The 21,512-nt window shown below is 40.7% G+C and overlaps 1 pseudogene; it reads left to right on the top strand.

Annotated features, from left to right (window-relative positions):
- Positions 1-1,399: 1,399 nt before the first annotated feature.
- Positions 1,400-18,064, top strand: LOC122683247 (annotated as a pseudogene).
- Positions 18,065-21,512: the final 3,448 nt, after the last annotated feature.

Here is a 21,512-nt window from a genome sequence, read left to right on the forward strand (position 1 = left end):
TTTCGCTTACTCCGGGTCACATAAGCAGCAGAGTTGAGATTCAAACCCCCTGGGGTGCTGCTCTGTTGGCTGAGGTCTGGAGGGAGAGATGAAGCTGGAGCCTCGAGGAGAGTGTTTGCTGATGGCAGCAGGCAATTTACCGTGGAGTCTCAGGTCCTGAGTACCTACGGGGAAGATGAAATCCTCTTCTGCCTCTCAGGGAGCCACCCCAGGGCCACTCTGGATGGTTGTGGAGGGTGCGCCCTGCCCAAGGCTCTTGATCCTCAGCAAGTGAGGCTGCTGTCTACAGAGGCCCAGAGAGGAGCCTTTTTTCCCCACCCACAGGTCATCTTGTAGGGCTGGGGCCCTGGCCGGCCTGCATGGAATTCTTCCCGCTCTTTGTACAAGTCCGTCCCTCACGTCATTTAACATGCTCATCCCTGGTCCTTTCTACAGATTTGACTCTTGCTGGTTTCATGGGCCATCTGCTTTGTGCAAAGGCTTCCAACCATCGGGCTCACTCTGCAGCTACACTTCATTTATTCACTCATCTGCACACGTGTATGAGTTATTTACTAGGCACCCAGAACCGTTCTAGGAGTTAGAGATACGGGTAAACTCAGAGGTGAGTGAGAAAGAGGCCTCTTTATAGGAAGTTTGAATTCATGGAGGGACATGAGTATCAGAAAATGTTCATGATGATAATAAATTTGTATTGCATGTTCATTATGGACTGGGCATGATTTAAGGGCTTGACTTTCATTAATTCATTTGAAACTTCCAGTGATCCCAGAAATGTTGATATGATCATATCCCCATTATTTGTTAGATTGAACCTTTTGAAGTTGCTGGAATGATTGCTATAGGTCAGACTAGCCCTAATCCAGCTGTTGAATAAGGTTCATTCTTAGAGACATGTGGTAACACACCCAGCATGCTCCGCAGTCAATGATGGAGCCAAGCTCTGGACCAGGAGCCCACACGCCCTGCCTGGTGATAAGCTGCTTGGATGTTCCTGCTCAGAGGAGAGGCTCTGCGTGGAGCATGGGGATGGCCCCGCTAAGGTACCCCTGTGCTTTTATTTCCAGCTGTCTGACATTGTGAATGAACCTGCGTTCCGGGCTTATAAGGGCAGAACCTCCGTAGCTACTCACCTCCTGCATCACGGCTCCTGATCCAGGGCTATGCTCTTAGGACGGACTCCATAAAAAATGTTTGCTTGGTCAGTGCTTTTACTGCCAGTGTGTCTAAGTTTTCTGAGAGAGAAACATGTGGAAAAAGGGGAGTACAGGGTGTGATGAAACTTCCTTGCCGAGCAGGAATAGAGACGCAGACATAGAGAACAGGTTTGTGGATATGGGGGTAGGGAAGGGGAGGGTGGGGTGAACTGGGAGAGCAGCCCTGACATATACACGCCACCATGTTTGAAATAGAAGCCGCGGGAAGCTGCTTATGGCGCCGGGAGCTCAGCTACGCGCTCTGTGATGGCCTCGAGGGGTGGGATGGGGGCCGTGAGGGGGAGGCTCCCGAGGGGGGCGTGTGTGTGTATGCATATAGCTGATTCACACTGTTGTAGGGCCAGAACAGACACAACGTTGTAAATCAGTGAGACTCGCCTTAAAAAATACGCCAGTGCTCTGTGACAGCCTAGAGGGATGGAGTTGGGAGGGAGGTGGGAGGGAGTTTCAGAAGGGAAGGACACAAGAATGCCTATGGCTGGTTCATGGTGATGTATGGCAGAGGCCATCATAATATAGTATGGTAATTATCCTCCAGTAAAAATAAATTAAATTTATTATTTTATTAGTTAAATTTATAAATAAATAAAATAAACCCTCCAATTAAGTAAATTTTTAAAATGAAAAGATAATAAAGTTGAAAAGGTCAAATAAACTTAAAAAAAAAAGTGCAGGGTGGAAAATAAAAATTCAGGGCTTTAGAAAAAGGGAGAGAAAAAAATTTGAGAAGTAACCAAAATAGCTAAAAGTTTCTCTGAGTCAATAGTAATTAATAATAACTAATGATGAATATTATAATAATCTAAACTGAAAGGTTTTGATAGGTGAGGTTTGGATGTTTAGAGTATAAAAATCAAGGGAGCGTGATTTGTGAAGGAATACAGTTTTTTAGCATCTTGAAAGATGCCCCTGAATGATGTAAAGATCTGAAGGCAAAAGTCTGAGAAGGTGCTTAGGGTCTAAAGTGTATATTAGCGCTGAAAAAGGGAAAAAAAGAGAGGTGGATAGAGATTAGAGCAAGAGAATCAAGATTTAAATATATTTCCATAGAATAATTTTGGGGCAATAACCCCTTTATTCACACTTAGTGGCTGTTTTCACCAAACAGAACACTCTTACGTGCATACAACGGAGAATCCATTGATGATATATAGGTACGCTCATTCTAACATAACCTACATCTGCTAATTATGCAGTGGTTTGTGCTGGTAACAGGGTTTTATACTTCTGCCTTCTAGCCTAGTCCTACTTTTCTTGCCAGCTGTGGAAACACAAAGGCATGACTGAAACTTTCTGTAAAATTTATGAGATGGTCTTATTTTTATGATAAAAGACTTACCCTTCAACACACCCTCTGGTAAATTTTACATTTTCCTCAAATTAGGTTAAATCACAGCAGACAACTAAAAAGCATGTTGTTATTCTCTTTACATTCAATTCTAAGCAAGTTCACTGAGGTTTATGAAGTCCCCAGTGACTGTCTATAATAGCCAGACTTTGCAATAGCCCATGTGTGGTCAAAATGCTGCAAAAGTATGTGGTTCTCAAATGCGGGTGGGGTGGTCTGCCTTTCAAGCCCTTGCACATTTCTGGTTGTCACAACCACAAGAGTGGAGGCTGTAGAAGGTAGGGCCTGGGATGCTGGTAAAAATCATCTGATGAACAGGAACGTTGCCCACAACAATGAGTTAGCCAGCCCAAATGCCACAGTGCCAGGGTGGAGAAGCCTGTCTGTCCTAGATCAATGCAAAAGAAAGCGCTGTGATGGTGATGTAAATATATGAGAACTTTAGCATTGAATGGAGGGAGGAATATGTAGAAAAAAGTTAACTTACTTACGCAAGCTGAAACTTGCTTGCTTTTTACACGCATGCATGTGTACTCTGTCCCTCAGTCGTGTCTCCTTGCAACCCCATGAACTGTAGTCGGTGAGGCTCCTCTGTCCGTGCGATTCTCCAGGCAGGAATACTGGAGAGGGTTGCCCTGTCCTTCTCCAGGGGACCTTTCCGACCCAGGGGTCAAACCCGTGTCTCCTGCTTGACAGGTAGATTTTTTACCATTGGGCCACCTGAGAAGCTGATAATTGTCCATCAGCATGCAAAAAACGATCACTTCCTTTTTATAAACTGAAAAATGTAACTAACTTGTTTGAAATCATGTTAGACTTTTGGCCTCATTTTTTTGATCTCAAGAGTTTCACCTCTATTCTTGGAACTCTATTCTTAGAACTCATGAACAAGAGATGAACCAGGACTAGAAGTTTTAAAGTGTACATATATTTTTGCTGAGTCAATAAATGTCTTACCCTTTAGATCTTCATAAAATTCCTAGGAGCCTTTCTGAACAATCGTCTATTTTCTGGACAAGAGACCTTTGGGAGCAGTTTCCACCTTTTGTTTAAACTTCTTAATTTTTTCTCAGACTGCACTGTCTAGCCTCCCAGAACGCACTTTCTTACGTGTCTCCTCTGGCTGGAGTGCCTTGTTTTCTGTGCACAGAGAGACATGCCTGCCGGAAGCATCTTTTTCTTCTCCCAGTAGGTGATGCTTATAATCTGCAGGGTTCTGACTCATGATGTGTAAGTGCTGAACTTCCCCGTGGACTGCCTTGCTCTGCTTTCTGAATTGTGATCAAGGATCATTTGGACATGCCCTCGTTCGGGCCCCACCCCTAGGTTTCTAGCCGTAGTTCTCCCAAGGCCTGCAGCCGGATGCTTGAGTGCCAAAGACACCACCACTGCCCTGCGTCTGGTGCCTGCCTCTGGTGACCTTGCCCTTCACCATCTTGCCTGTGCTGAGCATGTTTGGACCAGTGAGGTGGCCCTGGTCAATAGGATAAGGTGTGGGGTAGTCTGCCAAGACATACTTCCTGCTGGTTTTGGGGAACTGTTGAATCTGCGATGACCATCACGCCCTCTTTTTTTCAATTTAATATTTTATTAGAGTATAACTGATTTACAGTGTTCTGTTAGTCTCAGGTATGCACCCAAGTGAGTCAGTTACACGTATAGATACATCTATTCTTTTTCAGATTCTTTTGCCTGTTAAAACTTCTGTCTGTTAAAAATTTAAGCTCGTTTTATGCATGTCTTTGCATAGATGGATGTGGATTTTTTTTTAACCAGAATAATCAGCATAGTGTTATTCAACTTATTTTACTTAAAATATAGTAATCATTAATTCATATCCTTATGTTTAGTTTGGGTGACATTTATACTGAAACAACAGATTCTTTATTAATGTCAATTTTTAAAGCTCTAGCAATGGGTAGGTTTTATTATAATTCAACCTAATACAGTAGGTTGCTTTCATTAATTACTCCAATTATTCACCTTTGCCTGCATCTACACAATCGTCCATGCAACTTTCTACTTGTCACCCTATCTACACCTAGACTCATTTTGAAAAATCAGCTTTATAGAGTTATAATTTATATACAATAAAAGTCGCCCATTTAAAAATGAATAGGCTGTTACAGAGTATAGTGTTCCCTGTACTCTGCAGTTCAGTTCAGTTCAGTCTCTCAGTTGTGTCCAACTCTTTGCGACCCCATGAATCGCAGCACACCAGGCCTCCCTGTCCATCACCAACTCCTGGAGTATACTCAAACTCATGTCCATCGAGTCAGTGATGGATGGTCAGCCATCCAACCATCTCATCCTTTGTCGTCTCCTTCTCCTCCTGCTTTCAATCCCTCCCAGCATCAGGGTCTTTTCCAGTGAGTCAGTTCTTTGCATCCGGTGACCAAAGTATTGGAGCTTCAGCTTCAACATCAGTCCTTCCAATGAACACCCAGGACTGATCTTTAGGATGGACTCCTTGCAGTCCCAGGGACTCTCAAGAGTCTTCTCCAACACCACAGTTCAAAAGCATCAATTCTTCTGTGCTCAGTTTTCTTTATAGTCCAACTCTCATATCCATATATGACTACTGAGAAAACCATAGCTTTGACTAGACGGACCTTTGTTGGCAAAATAATGTCTCTGCTTTTTAATATGCTATCTAGATTGGTCATAGCTTTTCTTTCAAGAAGCAAGCGCCTTTTAATTTCATGGCTGCAGTCACCATCTGCAGTGATTTTGGAGCTCCCTAAAATAAAGTCTGTCACTGTTTCCATTGTTTCCCCATCTATTTGTCATGAAATGATGGAACTGGATGCCATGATCTTAGTTTTCTGAATGTTGAGTTTTAAGCCAACTTTTTTAGTCTCCTCTTTCACTTTCATCAGGAGGCTCCTTATTTCTTCACTTTCTGCCATAAAAGTGGTGGTGTCTGCATATTTGAGGCTATTGATGTTTTTCTCTCGGCAATCTTGACTTCAGCCTGTGCTTCATCCCGCCCAGCGCTTCTCATGATGTGCTCTGCATGTAAGTTAAACATATGGGGTAATATGCAGCCTTGACATATATACAGGATGACAATACACAGACTTGACATACTCCTTTCCTGTTGATTATCTCTAGTGGTGTGTATACTTTAATCCCAACTCACTAATTTATCCCTCCCTCCACTTTCCCTTTTGGTAAGCATAAATTTGTTTCTGTGAGTCTTATTTCTTTTGTCTAAATAAGTTCATTTGTATTATTTTGTTAGATCCCACATATAAATTATATATGATATTTATCTTTCTGTCTCACTTACTTTGCTTAGTATGATCATCTCTAGCTGTATCCATGTTGCTGCAAATGGCATTGTTTCATTCTTTTTTATGTCTAAGTAATATTCCATTGCATATATGTACCACATCTTTTTTATCCATTTATCTGTTGGTGTACATTCAGGTTGCTTCCCACTCCCTTTTTGTTAGATACCTGTAATGGTCTTTCTCTGCTGGTAACATGATCTAGCTATTATTCTGTATTTGTGTGTTTTCCAATGATTCCCTCCTGGTTTACCAAGAATTTCCAAGCACTTGGTCCTCAATACAATCTGATTTTTGCCCCTATATCAGTTTTGTCACTTGGAGGAAGCCTTTTCATTGACACTTGAGCAAATTCTAGCATGCCTCTTGAGCTTGGGACATATCCCCTACTGGGACACTTCCAAAACACTTCAAATTTATTATTTCTTTAGAATTTAGGAGGAATATGTGTTTATTCTAGATAAGTATTGGACAATACTTATGTAATATAAAGGTTGGAAATTACTTATAATTTTATACTACTGCCTGTTAAAAATTTAGGCACATTGTTTTATGCATGTCTTTGCATAGATGGATGTGGACTTTTTTTTTTTTTTTTTTTTTCCAGAATAAAGAGCATAGTGTTATTCAGTTTATTTTACTTAAAGTATAGTAATCATTAATTCATATCCTTATGTAGTTTGGGTGACATTTATTTATTTATTTATTTTTTCATTTATTTTTATTAGTTGGAGGCTAATTACTTTACAGTATTGTAGTGGGTTTTGTCATACATTGACATGAATCAGCCATGGATTTACATGTATTCCCCATCCCGATCCCCCCTCCCCCCTCCCTCTCCACCCGATTCCTCTGGGTCATCCCAGTGCACCAGGCCCGAGCACTTGTCTCATGCATCCCACCTGGGCTGGTGATCTGTTTCACTATAGATAATATACATGTTTCGATGCTGTTCTCTCGAAACATCCCACCCTCGTCTTCTCCCACAGAGTCCAAAAGTCTGTTCTGTACGTCTGTGTCTCTTTTTCTGTTTTGCATATAGGGTTATCATTACCATCTTTCTAAATTCCATATATATGTGTTAGTATGCTGTAATGTTCTTTATCTTTCTGGCTTACTTCACTGTGTATAATGGGCTCCAGTTTCATCCATCTCATTAGAACTGATTCAAATGAATTCTCTTTAATGGCTGAGTAATATTCCATGGTGTATATGTACCACAGCTTCCTTATCCATTCATCTGCTGATGGGCATCTAGGTTGCTTCCATGTCCTGGCTATTATAAACAGTGCTGCGATGAACATTGGGGTGCACGTATCTCTTTCAGATCTGGTTTCCTCAGTGTGTATGTCCAGAAGTGGGATTGCTGGGTCATATGGCAGTTCTATTTCCAGTTTTTTAAGGAATCTCCACACTGTTCTCCATAGCGGCTGTACTAGTTTGCATTCCCACCAACAGTGTAAGAGGGTTCCCTTTTCTCCACACCCTCTCCAGCATTTATTGCTTGTAGACTTTTGGATAGCAGCCATCCTGACTGGCGTGTACCTCATTGTGGTTTTGATTTGCATTTCTCTGATGATGAGTGATATTGAGCATCTTTTCATGTGTTTGTTAGCCATCTGTATGTCTTCTTTGGAGAAATGTCTGTTTAGTTCTTTGGCCCATTTTTTGATTGGGTCATTTATTTTTCTGGTGACATTTATTTTGAAGCAACAGATTTTTTATTAATGGCAATTTTTTAAGCTCCAGCAGTGGATAGGTTCTATTATAATCAAACCTAATACAGTAGGTTGATTTCATTAATTACTCCAATTCTTCACCTTTGCTTGCATCTACAAAATCTTCCATCCTACTTTCCAGTTGTCACTGTGATGGGAAGCCCTATATACACCTAGACTCCTTTTGAAAAATCAGCTTTGTAAAGTTATAATTTATATACAGTGAAATTCACTCATTTAAAAATGTATAGTCTTATCAGTGTGACTAATGTACACAGTTGTATAATCACCACCACAATCAAGATATAGAACTTTTCCATCACTTAGATGTACTCCGCCCCTTTGCAGTCAATTTCCTTTGCAGTAGGTGGCATTTTTAACGCCGCTTACTGTTAACACATAGCCGACACACACACATACATACATTCCTTTACAGTTGCTTTTGTTCTGTGTCTACACCTGTCTCATCTACCATTTTCATAGGCCCTTAGATGTATGTGCACACCTCTGGTGGCTTATCTCAGAGGATAAAATCTTAGACATGCAAATGATTAGTAAAAGGCCTTTTGATACGTGTTGCCAACAACCTCCAAAAGTGTTTGCCACTTACTTCATTTTCTTTTTCTGAATTGCCTAACACTTCTAGCCTTCATCTTTCTTTTTTTTTTTTTTTTCCAATCTTCTTTTCAATGAGGTTTCTTTAAACTCTCACTATTAAGGGTGTTATGTTAGAGAAGTAGCAACTATTACCATTTTAAAAGTATTTTAATTGGGAATGACTGTAATCTCAGATACGCAGATGACACCACCCTCATGGCAGAAAGTGAAGAGGAACTAAAAAGCCTCTTGATGAAAGTGAAAGAGGAGAGTGAAAAAATTGGCTTAAAGCTCAACATTCAGAAAACTAAGATCATGGCATCCGGTCCCATCACTTCATGGGAAATAGATGGGGAAACAGTGGAAACAGTGTCAGACTTTATTTTTTGGGGCCCCCAAATCACTACAGATGGTGATTGCAGCTGTGAAATTAAAAGACGCTTACTCCTTGGAAGGAAAGTTATGACCAACCTAGATAGCATATGAAAAAGCAGAGACATTACTTTGCCAACAAAAGTCCATCTAGTCAAGGCTATGGTTTTTCCAGTGGTCGTGTTTGGATGTGAGAGTTGGACTGTGAAGAAAGCTGAGCGCCGAAGAATTGATGCTTTTGAACTGTAGTGTTGGAGAAGACTCTTGAGAGCCCCTTGGACTGCAAGGAGATCCAATCAGTCCATCCTAAAGCAGATCAGTCGTGGGTGTCCGTTGGAAGGACTGATGCTGAAGCTGAAACTCCAGTACTTTGGCCACCTCATGTGAAGAGTTGACTTATTGGAAAAGACCTTGATGCTGGGAGGGACTCGGGGCAGGAGGAGAAGGGGATGACACGGGATGAGATGGCTGGATGGCATCACTGACTCAGTGGACATGTGTTTAAGTAAACTCCGGGAGTTGGTGATGGACGGGTAGGCCTGGCGTGCTGCGATTCATGGGGTCCCAAAGAGTTGGACACGACTGAGCGACTGAACTGAACTGAACTGAACTGCTGAATTTTATCAGTTGCCTTTGGGGCATCTGTCTGTGTTATCATATCATTTCTATCACTTGTTTTATCCATCTGAGGGATTATGTTCATGAGTCATCCTTGCCTTCCTTGCCCTTTGGGTTTCCAAGGCTTCTCCTCATTTGGAGGGTATAGGCCTCCCGTATGTGAGAAGGGAGGTGCAGCGATGCTCTAGGCTTGGCCACTTATGGAAGAGGGACTACACACTGTATACTTGCTCAGCTGGCTGTTCTCGAAGCTCATTGTCCCCAGGTTCATTGATGGCACCTGGAGTGTGTTTCCTGATTAAGGATCTATGGCCTGAATGCTGTGGACAGAAGGAGGGATGCCTTGATTCCAAGTGGGATTTCCTATTTTTCTTGGGACTTTCTTACGCACTTTCTCACTGGAGCCTTATACTTGAGAGATGCTGGTGACACATTTTAGCACTTCCTCAAATTCTGGTTACACTGCATCGCTTTCTCGGGAAGATAAGTTAATGACCAATTTTGCTATCTTCTTTTAGCTCCCAGGAGATCATTTATGGTAGTGGGATTTACCTGCAGCTCAAATGGTAAAGAATCTGCCTGCGATGCAGGAGATCAGGATTTGATCCCTGGATTGGGAAGTTCCTCTGGAGAAGGGAATGGCAATCCACTCCAGTATTCTTGCCTGGAGAATTCCATGGACAGAAAAGCCTGCAGGGCTATAGTCCATGGGTTGCAAAGATACAACTGAGCGACTAACACACATGCCTTCAGGTTTATGCTGGAAATGTGGGACCAGTGCCTACTTTCAGCGTTGTTGTTGATGATACATCATTCATTGTTGATTTGATTTTGCTCCTTTTCTTTTTTTTGTTGTTATTCATTTATTTTTTTATTCAAGCGTAGTTGATTTACAGTGTTGTGTTAACTGATTTTATTCATTTTCATCACTGACTAGGAGAATGATTTTTAAGCCTATGTGTATGTGTGGGACACCCCAGTACACTTGGATAAAGTTTTCCTGTAAGGAAAAAAAGATACTATATTTCTTGTAGTGTCTTAAACATATATGGGATAATGCAAAAGCCTTATAAAACTATTTCTGTTGTTCGTGTTTAGAATTCACTGATATGGAGATAAAATTGTCATATATCTGAATGGGGGCTTCCCAGGTGGCACAGTGGCTAAAAATCCACCTTCCAATGCAGGAGACGCAAGGGGTTGGGGAGATTACCCTAGAGTAGGAAATGGCAACCCACTCTAGTATTTTTGTCTGAAAAATTCCATGTACAGAAGAGCCTGCTGGGCCACATTCCATGGGGTCATCCTGAGCGACTGAGCACACGCACAGTATATCTGAATAGAGCCGTTGGTACATGACAATGAGTGTGGTATCATGCCAATCCATACTGGCACTATCTGAAAAAGTTTAATTTCAGTTAAATTTAAAAACAATAATTTCGATTATTTCAATCACTGTCTGAGGCTGGATATAATTTTATGAAAACTAGATTTAAACATTACATGCTTTACCTTCTTAAAAGTATACAAAGAATAAAATTGGATGACAGCATTTAGAACTTTCTGTAAACTAGTCTGTGTGCAGTTCTGAATTTTAAGCTGAGTTCATAGTAGAAATTTGGTGTCCATGGTTGACATATGCCCAGAAATTTCAGTAGTTCCAGGCATTTTCATAAATCTGTGAAAATGTACACGGGAAATCTTGTGAGTGCATGCAGTGGACTTCTAGACACGTGTTCCTTTGTGGTGGAAAAAATATCATTTGAAACCTATATAATGTTAAACAGTTAAACACAGGAAGCCAAAACCACTGTGATGTAGTGAAAAACAAATCTGAGTGTTTGGAACAACTCCAGCACATCCCGGGCGGTGGAAGTTATCAAACAAGGCGTGATCTGAGGACAGTCTCTGTGGATGCGGGGGAAATAGCTGAATGTTGACAGTGAACACGGGTTTCAACAGTCAGCTTCACTAAAGCCCTTTATTTGCCATAGTCCTTGGGGAGTTTGATCACACTTCTGATAATGCTTGTGAATCTCTGTTTCAGAACTGCTCTAAAGGTGAGAAACCAGTCACAAAGTACTCATTTTAACTCATAAGCTCTAAGCGGTGTCATAATGGATTGATCGCCTCATTCAAAAAAATACTGAAAAGTGTATATTTTGATTGAAGTATATAACCAGCGACTGTTTCAAGTTTCTTAAGGTGGTAATCTCACGTAATTTCATCCTCTCCAGTGTGATGGTGTGGGAGCTGCAGTTCGAACACCTCCTTTTCTACCTTCGATGAATATATGGCTGTAAAGTGGTGTATAAGTCACAGTTTAAAGTGGTTGAGTCGGTTTAGATCTATTAGAGGATCTCACTGTGTGAAAGAATCCATTTGGGAAAGACTTTATGGACTGACGTGTCATCTCCTAGTTTGTAATGTTTCTGTGTGGATTTCTCAAACTTGTTTAAAATGTGCATTTGTGGTTAACCACTCTGACGTTGTGACGTGACTTACCCTTGTGAAAGTGGAAGCAAAACTGAACATGGAGTTAGCAGTTTAGGAGAGGGAATGGATTCCTCCCTATGCATTTTATTTTTGTCTGATTTTTTATTTTTTCAAGGTTACATGTAATTTTAAAGTCACACAGTTGTACAGAACTCATCGTGCAAACAGTGGCCCTCTCCCCTCCATTCCATTCCCAGACCCCAGAGCAATTGCGTCCAGCTTTTGGAGCTGTTTCTTCTGTTTTACCTCTATATTTCCAAAAAACAAGTTTGTACTCCCATTTCTTTTTTTAAATACCACTGAAATAGAGTTGATTTTCAACATTGTGCTTATTTCAGACACAACCAAACCAACTTAGCATGCATGCACACATGCACATATATATATATATATATGTATATATATATGCCTTCTTTTCAAAATATTCTTTTCTGTTATGGCTTATCACAAGATGTTGAATATAGTTCCCTGTGCCATACAGAGGGACCTTGTTTATTCACCCTATACAAAACCATTTGCAACTGCTAATCCCAAACTCCCCATCCTTCCCTTCCCCACTCCCCTCCCCACTGGCAACCACAAGTCTGTTCTCTATGTCTTTGTATCTGTTTCTGTGCATTGATGGGTTTATTTGTGTCATATTCTAGATTCCACATATAAGTGATATCATGTGGTATTTGTCTTTCTCTAACTTACTTCATTTAATATGATCATGTCTAGGTCCATCTATGTTGCTGCAAATGGCATTATTTCATTCTTTTATGGCTGAGTAGTATTCCTGTGTGTGTGTATGTGTTTGTGTGTGTGTGTATACCACATCTTTATCCATTCATCTTTCGGTGTACACGCCTATCTCTTGATGTATTTTTTAGTTTTGGGTATTATCGAGGGATTCCCTGGTGGTCCAGTGGCTAAGACTCTGAGCTCCAAATGCAGGAGGCGTGGGTTCAATCCCTGGTTGGGGAACTAGATCCCACATGCTGCAGCTAAGACCTGGCGCAGCCAAATAAATATATATTTGGGCTTCCCGGGTGGCTTAGACCAATAAAGAATCTGCCTGCAATGCAGGAGACCCAGGTTTGATCTCTAGGGTGGAAAGATCCTCTGGAGAAGGAAATGCCAACCCACTCCAGTATTCTTGCCTGGAGACTCCCATGGACAGAGGAGCCTAGAGGGCTACAATCCATAGGGTCCCAAAGAGCTGGACATGACTGAGTGACTAACACTTTCACTTTCATTATCTGTTGATGTTTTCCTTTGGAAAATAAGGATTTAGCTCTTTCCTTCACCCCAAATCAGACACTTCCCCTATTATAGGTGTGTCATGATGTTTCTAAGAGCCAGTATTTAGCCGTATAATATTTGATTATGTAAGTGTGATAGGATATTAAATTCTGTTTCACCCAAGTTGCTAGGTAGCAAAAGACAGAAAATTCTACGTCAGCTGTAAGACTGAAATGAGTGTCTGCAGACCAGCTGTGCAAGGCAGCGAAGAGTAAAATGTTTCCAGGGGATGCTGCAGTGAGAAAGTAAAGATCCAGTTAAATGGGAGGATAAAGCCCAGGTTTGGTGGGGTCTGGACTTCACTGGTGGCTCAGATGGTATAAAATCTGCCCTCAGTGTGGGAGATCTGGGTGTGATCCCTGGGTCAGAAAAATCCCCTGGAGAAGTGAACGGCAACCCACTTCAGTATTCTTGCCTGGAAAATCCCATGGACAGAGGAGCCTGGTGGGCTACAGTCCTTGAGGTCATAAGGAGTTGGACACAACTGAGCGACTTTCACTTTTGGTGGGGTTACGACCTCATAAGTGTGTTCTGTGAACATTTGGGGCTCCCAAGAGGTGGGCAGGCTTGGAGCTCTTGTTACTCTTGCTAAGATGCCCTTGGGTGTGTGAGATAGGGTGAAAGCATAAAGGATTTGATGGAGGGAGCCTGGGTGATCTGGTTGTTTTTTGGACTTCAGCCATTTCCTTGTTCTCTGCCTGCCAACATCTTTCATTCATAACCATTGTCCCCCGTCCTGAGTCATTTGGGAGCTCATGATACAATCCTCTTGGAGAGGGTTTCCTCACTGCTGAAACATTTCCTCTGGTCTGCTCATTTCTGTTCCTCTCCAGCTTTCAAAATTTAATTGTTGTTTTTCTCCTTTTGTTTTGTTTGCCTTAAATCTTTTTCTCCTGTTATGATTTGTGGGATTTTGAGCCAGAGTGGTGATTAAAAAGCCTCTGTGTTCTATGGGCAATATTAGCTAGAATCTCATAATTTATTCAAACATAAAGGTGTGTGAAGGCAGTCCATTGGGTGAGAAGGCAAATATGTAATTACTTAACTCTTGAGGAAACAGCAATATTTGAACATTTGTACTTTTCTCTTTTGTTCTGTCCTTGACCTTGAGTTGGCTGTTTCATCCTTCCTGAAGGTTGGAGGGAAGCTGAATGATTGTATCCTGAGTGGGCAGCCACGCTCTTCAGTGAAGACAGTGCCGTCCTAAGCAATGGTTACCATGAAGTAATATTACATGTTATTCTGGTACAAATTCAGCTATACCAATTCAACAGAAGAACTTACAAAAGATGCCCCTTTGCCCCTTGGGGTTCCATGTATGCCCTCCTTCAAAGATTTTTTAAAACACAAAGCAAAACAAAACCTAAAAGAATCAATTCTTGGCTTTTGTGCTTTCAAGGACATAAGTGCAAGAAATTTATGGATGAATTAAGAGATTTTTCAGGGGTCATTTTGTCTGGGCTTAATTTTTGTTTTAAAGTATCATCTTAGGCCTTATTTGTCTACTGTAATCATCTTAGTTTACTACCCAGAACCAAAAGATTGAATGTTTCCTTATTCTGAGGCTGTATGGTGTTATAAAAGAAGTTGAGTCTTGTAATTCATCCAACCTTGGGTTCAAGTTCTAGTTATACCCTAGTGGACAGGTGCCACAAATTTCCTGAATCTTTGATCTACTTGCCTCCAGGGCATCCTTGGTGGCTCAGATGGTAAAGAATCCACCTGCAATTTGGGAGACCTGAGTTTGATCTCTGGGTTGGGAAGATCCCCTGGAGGAGGGCAAGGCAACCCACTCCAGTATTCTTGCCTGGAGGATCCCCATGAACAGAGGAGCCTGGCGGGCTATAGTCCGTGGTTGCAAAGAGTTGGAAGCGACTAAGCACAGCACAGGGTGATTACAGTTGGATCTTCCTGATCCAGGGATTGCACCCAGGTCTCCCAAATTGCAGGCAGTTTCTTTACCATCTGGGTCACCAGGGAAGCCTCTGATTACAGTTATAAGCTACTTAAGCACTGTGAAATGCTACAAAAACTGTAGATTCTTAAAAGATTAATTTGTTGGACCCATAGCTGAAAGGTCACTTATTATTTTTTGTGGATCATGTATCTCATTATTTTCAGGATTTTGATGTAGGCCCAAGAATATTAGTTCACAGTTATTTCATATCATTTCTAAATTTTTATAGGTATTGATTTGTTTAATTCTCAGAAACACTCTGAGTTAGTTACAGTTTAGCATCCTTATTTGTTTCAATGAACAACTTTTAAAATATTTATTATTATTTATTTATTTACTTATTTGGCAGGACTGGGTGGGTTTTAGTTGCAGCATATCGGATTTTTTTTTTTTTTAGTTGCAACATGCAAATTCTTGGTTGCAGCATGTGGAATCTAATTTCCCAACCAGGGATCAAACCCAGGTCCCTTGCATTGGGAGCATGGAGTCTTAGCCACTGGTCCACCAGGGAAGTCTGTGTCATCCTTACTTTATAGATAAGTAAAATAAGGTCCAGAGAGGTTATATAACTTACCCAAGGTCACTACACTGCTAAGATTAGAGGTAGAATTTGAATGCAGAATAGTCATAGCATTTCCTAGGCTGACTTAAGGGAAAAGATGAGCTCTACCTTTTTCTTATGGAAAACTGTGGAAAATTTGTACTTACTTCTCATATTAACTTAGTGGAAAACTTGTAAGAAAGTTCTTCTGGGAAGAATTTGAAATACATAGCTTCCATTCTGGGTTTATAAATTAAGGAAAACTAACTCAAAACTAGTTTAGTCAAAAGGAGGGATTTATGAGAACTCCCAAAAAGTGGTTCAGACAGGAAAGAATCTGCCTGCAATGCAGGAGATCTGGGTTTGATCCTTGGGTCGGGAAGATTCCCTGGAGAAGGGAATGACAACCCACTTCAGTATTCGTGCCTGGAGAATCCCATGGACAGAGGAACCTGGCAGACTATAGTCCATGGGGTCCCAAAAAGTTGCATGTGACTAACTGACTATCTATCACTTTCGCTTTAGAAGAATGGTTGGCCCAGCAAACTGTGGGAAGGGCAGCAGTGCAGCTGGCCTCAGGAGCTGCTGGCCCCGGGGAGCTGGGTCAGAGCTTACTTCCATGCTTCCTTTACGTGCACGTTGGCAGTTATGTTTCTGCTGTAGACAGTAATCCTGCTCAGTGCAAAAATCAATGCTGTTGGCGACCCAGCTTTAACACTTGTGAGACTTTAGCCATGTGAGAGGGCTGACTTTTCTTCCTAGATTCAGTTTAAAAAATCCCAGGAAGGAATTTGAACAGTTAACAGTAGCCTGAGGGTCAAGGCGTGAAGAACATAGCTTTTCCTGAGGCATCCTTATAGACTTGGTGTTTTGGAGGATGCAGGCAGGTGAGTTAGTTAGGAATGCTTTTGGCTGCAGGTGACATAGTAATGTCAATAGTGGAGGCTTAGCACTTATTTACTAGTACAGCAAAAATCTGGAGTTAGGGTTGAACCTTGATCTCAAAGACAGCATTAGTGACCTTCTGTCTTCTCATCCTGTCTTCCCTATTTGGGCTTTTCACATCCTTGCTTGTTTTCTCTTCATCATAAGATCACTGCCAACAAGGTCTGAGGTTCATGCACATATTCAAGACAAGAAGAGAAGTGTTTGCATGGTTAGCAGAATTGCTTCTTTCTCCTATCTCTTTCACCTACTTGGTTAAACTTATTCGTAAATATTTTATTCTTTTTGATATTACTATAAATGGGATTGCTTTCTTAATTTCTTTTTCAGATAGCTTGTTTTCAGTGTATAGAAACAACTGATTTCTATATGTTGATTTTGTATCCTGCAACTTGACTCAGTTTATTAGTTTTAACCAATATTTAGTGGTGTCTTCAGGGTTTTCTATACATGAGATCATTTATTCTATAGCCAAGAGACAATTGTACTTTTTCCTTTCTGAAATGGATACCTTTTAATTTATTTTTCTTGCCTAATTGTTCTGTCTAGGACTTTCTCTACTATATTGAATAGAAATAAAGACAGCAGGCACCCTAAGATCAAGTTATGATCTTAAAGGAAAAGCTTTGAGCTTTTCGCCATTGAGTATGATATTAGATGTGGGCCTATCATTACATTTCTTTTATTAAGTTGAGGTACAATCCCTTTTTATCTAATTCATTGAGAATTTTTACTACAAAATGATGCTCAATTTTGCCAAATACTTTCTCTGCACCGATTGTGATTATGCGATTTTTATCCTTCACTTTGTTAATGTATTGTATCAACATTTATTGATTTGTATATGTTGAACCATCCTTGCATCCCAGGGATAAATCCCATTTGATTATGATATATGATCTTTTGATGTGCTGCTGAAAAGACATTATTAATTAGCTAAAGTAATAGTCATTCCCGCCTTTCCATGCTACCCAGACAGGGGTCCATACAGAGTTATTCTGGATTCCCCTCATAACTTAAAGGGGAGGAGTCCTTGATGTCCTGCAAATGAAGGAACAGGATGTCCTCAAATTCCTTGCAGCAGGAACCGACTTATATGGCACCTACCTTGACTCCCAAATGGAACAGTACATACAAGAAACATGGCGGCATCTCCATCATGAATCTGAAGAGAACCTGGGAGAGCCTTCTGTTAGCAGCTTGTGCCATTTTTGCCTTTGAAAATCCAGCTGATGACCATGTCATATCCTCCAGGATGCCATCTGCCGCCACTGGAGCTACTCCTATTCCTGGCTGCCTCACTCCCAGAACCTTCACTAACCAGATTCAGACAGCCTACCAAGAGCCACGACTTCTGGTGGTTACTGATCCCAGGGCTGACCGCCAGCCTCTCACAGAAACCCCCATGTTAGCCTGCCTGCCTACTAGTGTGTAACTCCGAATTTCCTCTGCACTACCTGGACATTGCCATCTCACGCAACAACAAGGGAGCACCCTCAGTGGGTCTGATGTGGTAGATGCTCGCCTGGGAAGTTCTGCACATGTGTGGCACCATCTCTCATGAACACCCTTCGGAGGTTGTGCCTGATCTCTTCTTCTAAGAGATCCCGAAGAGATTGAAAAGGAAGAGCAGGCGGCAGCTGAGAAGGCAATGACTGATGAGGAATTTCAGGGTTAATGCACCACTCCAGCTCTGAAGTCTACTCAATCTGAGGTAGCAGATGGTCTGAAGGCATGCGGGTGCTCTCTGAGCCTGAAGAAAGCAAGATGTTGACAGAAAAAAAAAAAAAAAATGAAGGCACAAAGAAAGAAAAAGCTATCACATACTCATAGTTTGGAAGAATTAATATTGTTAAAATGTCCATACAACCCAAAGTGACTTGCAAATTCAACTCAACCTCTATCAAAATTCTAATTTGCATTTTTCACAGAAATAGGAAAATGGTCTTAAGATTTATACAGAACCACAAAAATACCCCAAATAGCTAAAGCAATCTTGATTAAGAACAAAGCTGGATGTATCACATGTCCTGATTTCAAACTGTATTAGAGGGCTATAGTAATCAAGGTAGTATGGTTCTGTCACAAAAACAGACACATAGATCAGTGAAACAGAATCAAGAGCCCAGATATATACCCATGCAGATACCGTCAACTGATTCTCAACAGAATTATCAGCAGTACACAATATGAAAAGTAATAATCTCTTCAATAAATAGCGTTGGAAAACTGATATCCACAGGTTAAAAAAAAAAAAACTGGACCTTCATCTCACACCATAAACAAAAGTCAACTCAAAATGGATTAAAAGACTTAAATGTAGGCTCTGAACCTATAAAACTCTTGTAAGAAAACATTGGGGAAAATCTCCTTGACATTGGTCTTGGCAATGATTTGTTTGGATTTAACACTGAAAACACAGGCAACAGAAGCAAAAATAAACAACTGGGACTACAGGAAATGAAAATGTTTCTACATAGCAAAAGAATCAATCAAGATGAAAAGGCAACCTATGGAATGGGAGAAAATATTTGAAACCATGTATCTGATAAAATGTTGATATTACCCTTACACCTAAATAGCAAAAACAAACAAACAAACAAAAACCAAAACCCCATTAAAAAATAGGCAAAGGATCTAATTAGACTTTTCCCAAAGAAGAGATACAATTGGCTAACAGGTACAACAAAAGGTGCTCAACATCATTAATCATCAAGGAGATACAAATCACACCTTTTAGGATGGCATTTATCAAAAAGACTAGAAATAACAAGTCTTGGCAAGGATAGAAAAAAGAATCCCTTTTGCTGTGTTGATGAGAATGTGAATTGGTACAAGCGATGTGAATTGGTTACCAATGAGAAACAGTATGGAGGTTCTGCAAAAAAAAAAAAAAATTTTTTTAAAAGAACTACCATACAATCCAGCAATTCTACTTTTGGGTCTATATCCAGAGGAAATAAAATCACTACCTCAAAGAAATGTCTGCTGTCACATGTCCATTGCAGCACTATTCACAATAGCCAAGATACGGAAACAATTTAAGTGTCAGTTGAATGAATATATAAAGGCAGTATGGTATGATACACATACACACACACAATGGAATATGGTAGTCTTAGAAGAAAATTGTTGGATGAACCTGGAGGACATTATGCCCAGTGAAATAAACCAGACAGAGAAAGACAAATTTTGCATGATCTTATAAGTAAAGTTTTACCGAAAAAAGAATAGAAAGGCCAAACTCACAGTAACAGAGAGTTGAATGATGGTTCCTAGAGGCTGGGGCCCAGGGGAAATATGGTGGACTTTTTGTTGTAAGGAGAAAGAAAGTGGAATGGTGGTTGCCAGTGGCCGGGTGGAGGGGGTGAGAGTTATTGCTGAATGGGAACAAAATTTCAGTTTTGCACAATGAAAGGAATCTGGAGGTGAATGGTGGTGATGTTCGCACAATAACATGAATGTGCTTAACACCATTGACATGCACACTTAAAAATGACTAGGAGGTCAGTTGTAAGCAGAAAACAGAAAAAGGGGAAAAAAGGAGAAGAGGTGGGTCAACTTGTCCATTGCCATGAGCCTGAGAAGGAGGGTGTTAGGCAGATGTTCCCGTAGATGTATAAAATAACCATAGATATAATCACCCTAATATATAAAAAGTCCTGGACCTAGACCTGAACAGCTGTGAACTGGCCTCAGGGAGCGGCCGAGCCCGCTGCTCTTGTCTGCTTCCCTAGAGGATTCGAGCCTTTCTGCCTTCAGCCTCCTTCCCTGTGACTTCTCCAGTTCTTTTTTTCTTTCTTCTCCTGCAAAGATGCCAGAAATTGTAACCTTACATCAAGGCCCATTTCAGTCTGCCAAGTTCATGGTGCCATCCTGTCCCCTTAAATTCATCCCACGTCTGATCACACAACCATAAGTTATGTCATGTACTACTGGAGACAACGTACATTTTGCTGTTTTGCCCTGAAATTTAGCTTTTGACACCAAGGTGTCTGATGACTCTAATCAGGCTGTAGCTTTCTGAAATTGAACAACGCTTCCTCTATTACTTTGTAAAGATGTAGTAGAAAGCAGAGCACATAATTGGTACTCAATTAACTTATATTGGTTAATTCATCTTTATAAGACTATGTAATTAAAACCCTTTTTTATCCATGAAGAATAATTTTAATCTCTGGCATGCCTCGACAGTGCTTTAGAAGAGAGAGCAGGGGAAGAATTCCTTTAATGTACAGCTGTCTTGCCAGCTCACTTGTTTTAGGACTTCTGTTTAAATGACATCTTCCTCCTCAAAAACTCTCCTGGTTCATTATTGCACAGGTGATAATAAAGACTATTTTCTCCATTCCACACTCTTACAGGTTTGTATTATAGACCAAACAGTGCTCTGCTTTTCCTCTGTGCTATTTTGGTCCTGCCTGTTTTTGAAGAATTTTCAGTAATGCCCTGGGTTGTCGAATTTTCCTTTCTGTGGAGTCAAGTGACTATTATGCATGGGCAGAAAGGGAAAGAAAAGAATTTAATGTAAGCACTGCAGCTTTTCAAAAGAAGTCAAGTTCTGCTGCTCAGTGTGAAAGGTGAGATGCTGCAAACAGTGGGGCCAGCTATGGACTCTGTATTTGCTTAGTATTTGATGAATGAAAATGCTGTTTGTACGTGAAGATGATAGAATTTGAAATGGTCCTTTTCTAGCTTCATAATTTTCTTGAGAGTGTGGCTGCATTTTTTGGTATCAATTTTTTTTCTTTTCATCTTTGATGTCCGGCTGGTATTTTGAGACAAGAGTGTGACTATAGAATTGGATTTGAAGGGCAGCACTAAATCATTCTCACTTGGTACTTGACCTTCATCCTAAACAGAATAGATTTCATGGGAGAAATCAGGTTGGGAAGATATAATTTAATTCTGCCACAGGTCAAGCAGAAAGGTTAAGTCCTTTTAAGTTCTTCATTGTATGATACTGCTTGGTGAGCTTTCTGAGAAGGCAGTTTTTAGTACTTGAATCCTTTTGTCCCTGCCCCATGGTTTTTATTTAATTACTTTAATATACAAACACATTAAAAGTAAGTTTTTCTTCCTAGTGTTTCTTTCTGTATCTTTTAGGAAATGGTTGATTTTTCTGT

Source organism: Cervus elaphus, chromosome 24 (genome assembly GCF_910594005.1).
Source record: "Cervus elaphus chromosome 24, mCerEla1.1, whole genome shotgun sequence".
In the NCBI taxonomy this organism is placed as follows: domain Eukaryota; kingdom Metazoa; phylum Chordata; class Mammalia; order Artiodactyla; family Cervidae; genus Cervus; species Cervus elaphus.